Source organism: Ixodes scapularis, unplaced genomic scaffold (assembly GCF_016920785.2).
Source record: "Ixodes scapularis isolate PalLabHiFi unplaced genomic scaffold, ASM1692078v2 ptg000997l_1__unscaffolded, whole genome shotgun sequence".
Taxonomy (NCBI): Eukaryota; Metazoa; Arthropoda; class Arachnida; order Ixodida; family Ixodidae; genus Ixodes; species Ixodes scapularis.
In genome coordinates, this window is record NW_024610078.1 from 792,715 (window position 1) to 796,144 (window position 3,430).

Consider the following 3,430-nt stretch of genomic DNA (forward strand, 5'->3'; position numbering starts at 1 on the left):
GTGGTCACGGTGAACGAATAAAACCGCGAAGAACGTCTCTCGTCAGGGGCCGTGCTTTCTCCAATAATTCGCTTTCACCGCGGCAATAGCCGACATCGTGGACACGGTGAACGAATAAAACCGCGCCGAACGTCTCTCGTCAGGGGCCGTGCTCTCTCCAATAATTTGCTTTCACCGCGGCAATAGGCGAGATCGTGGTCACGGTGAACGAATAAAACCGCGAAGAACGTCTCTCGTCAGGGGCCGTGCTTTCTCCAATAATTCGCTTTCACCGCGGCAATAGCCGACATCGTGGACACGGTGAACGAATAAAACCGCGCCGAACGTCTCTCGTCAGGGGCCGTGCTCTCTCCAATAATTTGCTTTCACCGCGGCAATAGCCGACATCGTGGACATGGTGAACGAATAAAACCGCGAAGAACGTCTCTCGTCAGGGGCCGTGCTCTCTCCAATAATTCGCTTTCACCGCGGCAATAGCCGACATCGTGGACACGGTGAACGAATAAAACCGCGCCGAACGTCTCTCGTCAGGGGCCGTGCTCTCTCCAATAATTTGCTTTCACCGCGGCAATAGCCGACATCGTGGACACGGTGAACGAATAAAACCGCGCCGAACGTCTCTCGTCAGGGGCCCTGCTTTCTCCAATAATTCGCTTTCACCGCGGCAATAGCCGACATCGTGGACACGGTGAACGAATAAAACCGCGAAGAACGTCTCTCGTCAGGGGACGTGCTTTCTCCAATAATTCGCTTTCACCGCGGCAATAGCCGACATCGTGGACACGGTGAACGAATAAAACCGCGAAGAACGTCTCTCGTCAGGGGCCGTGCTCTCTCCAATAATTTGCTTTCACCGCTGCAATAGGCGAGATCGTGGTCACGGTGAACGAATAAAACCGCGCCGAACGTCTCTCGTCAGGGGCCGTGCTTTCTCCAATAATTCGCTTTCACCGCGGCAATAGGCGAGATAGTGGTCACGGTGAACGAATAAAACCGCGAAGAACGTCTCTCGTCAGGGGACGTGCTTTCTCCAATAATTCGCTTTCACCGCGGCAATAGCCGACATCGTGAACACGGTGAACGAATAAAACCGCGAAGAACGTCTCTCGTCAGGGGCCGTGCTCTCTCCAATAATTTGCTTTCACCGCGGCAATAGCCGACATCGTGGACACGGTGAACGAATAAAACCGCGAAGAACGTCTCTCGTCAGGGGCCGTGCTCTCTCCAATAATTTGCTTTCACCGCGGCAATAGGCGAGATCGTGGTCACGGTGAACGAATAAAACCGCGCCGAACGTCTCTCGTCAGGGGCCGTGCTTTCTCCAATAATTCGCTTTCACCGCGGCAATAGCCGACATCGTGGACACGGTGAACGAATAAAATCGCAAAGAACGTCTCTCGTCAGGGGACGTGCTTTCTCCAATAATTCGCTTTCACCGCGGCAATAGCCGACATCGTGGACACGGTGAACGAATAAAACCGCGCCGAACGTCTCTCGTCAGGGGCCGTGCTCTCTCCAATAATTTGCTTTCACCGCGGCAATAGGCGAGATCGTGGTCACGGTGAACGAATAAAACCGCGCCGAACGTCTCTCGTCAGGGGCCGTGCTTTCTCCAATAATTCGCTTTCACCGCGGCAATAGCCGACATCGTGGACACGGTGAACGAATAAAACCGCGCCGAACGTCTCTCGTCAGGGGCCGTGCTCTCTCCAATAATTTGCTTTCACCGCGGCAATAGCCGACATCGTGGACACGGTGAACGAATAAAACCGCGAAGAACGTCTCTCGTCAGGGGCCGTGCTCTCTCCAATAATTTGCTTTCACCGCGGCAATAGGAGACATCGTGGACACGGTGAACGAATAAAACCGCGAAGAACGTCTCTCGTCAGGGGCCGTGCTTTCTCCAATAATTCGCTTTCACCGAGGCAATAGCCAACATCGTGGACACGGTGAACGAATAAAACCGCGAAGAACGTCTCTCGTCAGGGGCCGTGCTTTCTCCAATAATTCGCTTTCACCGCGGCAATAGGCGAGATCGTGGTCACGGTGAACGAATAAAACCGCGCCGAACGTCTCTCGTCAGGGGCCGTGCTTTCTCCAATAATTCGCTTTCACCGCGGCAATAGCCGACATCGTGGACACGGTGAACGAATAAAACCGCGAAGAACGTCTCTCGTCAGGGGACGTGCTTTCTCCAATAATTCGCTTTCACCGAGGCAATAGCCGACATCGTGGACACGGTGAACGAATAAAACCGCGAAGAACGTCTCTCGTCAGGGGCCGTGCTCTCTCCAATAATTTGCTTTCACCGCGGCAATAGGCGAGATCGTGGTTACGGTGAACGAATAAAACCGCGCCGAACGTCTCTCGTCAGGGGCCGTGCTTTCTCCAATAATTCGCTTTCACCGAGGCAATAGCCGACATCGTGGACACGGTGAACGAATAAAACCGCGAAGAACGTCTCTCGTCAGGGGCCGTGCTTTCTCCAATAATTCGCTTTCACCGCGGCAATAGCCGACATCGTGGACACGGTGAACGAATAAAACCGCGAAGAACGTCTCTCGTCAGGGGACGTGCTTTCTCCAATAATTCGCTTTCACTGCGGCAATAGCCGACATCGTGGACACGGTGAACGAATAAAACCGCGCCGAACGTCTCTCGTCAGGGGCCGTGCTCTCTCCAATAATTTGCTTTCACCGCGGCAATAGGCGAGATCGTGGTCACGGTGAACGAATAAAACCGCGCCGAACGTCTCTCGTCAGGGGCCGTGCTTTCTCCAATAATTCGCTTTCACCGCGGCAATAGCCGACATCGTGGACACGGTGAACGAATAAAACCGCGCCGAACGTCTCTCGTCAGGGGCCGTGCTCTCTCCAATAATTTGCTTTCACCGCGGCAATAGCCGACATCGTTGACACGGTGAACGAATAAAACCGCGAAGAACGTCTCTCGTCAGGGGCCGTGCTCTCTCCAATAATTTGCTTTCACCGCGGCAATAGGCGAGATCGTGGTCACGGTGAACGAATAAAACCGCGCCGAACGTCTCTCGTCAGGGGCCGTGCTCTCTCCAATAATTTGCTTTCACCGCGGCAATAGGCGAGATCGTGGTCACGGTGAACGAATAAAACCGCGCCGAACGTCTCTCGTCAGGGGCCGTGCTTTCTCCAATAATTCGCTTTCACCGAGGCAATAGCCGACATCGTGGACACGGTGAACGAATAAAACCGCGAAGAACGTCTCTCGTCAGGGGCCGTGCTTTCTCCAATAATTCGCTTTCACCGCGGCAATAGCCGACATCGTGGACACGGTGAACGAATAAAACCGCGAAGAACGTCTCTCGTCAGGGGCCGTGCTCTCTCCAATAATTTGCTTTCACCGCGGCAATAGCCGACATCGTGGACACGGTGAACGAATAAAACCGCGAAGAACG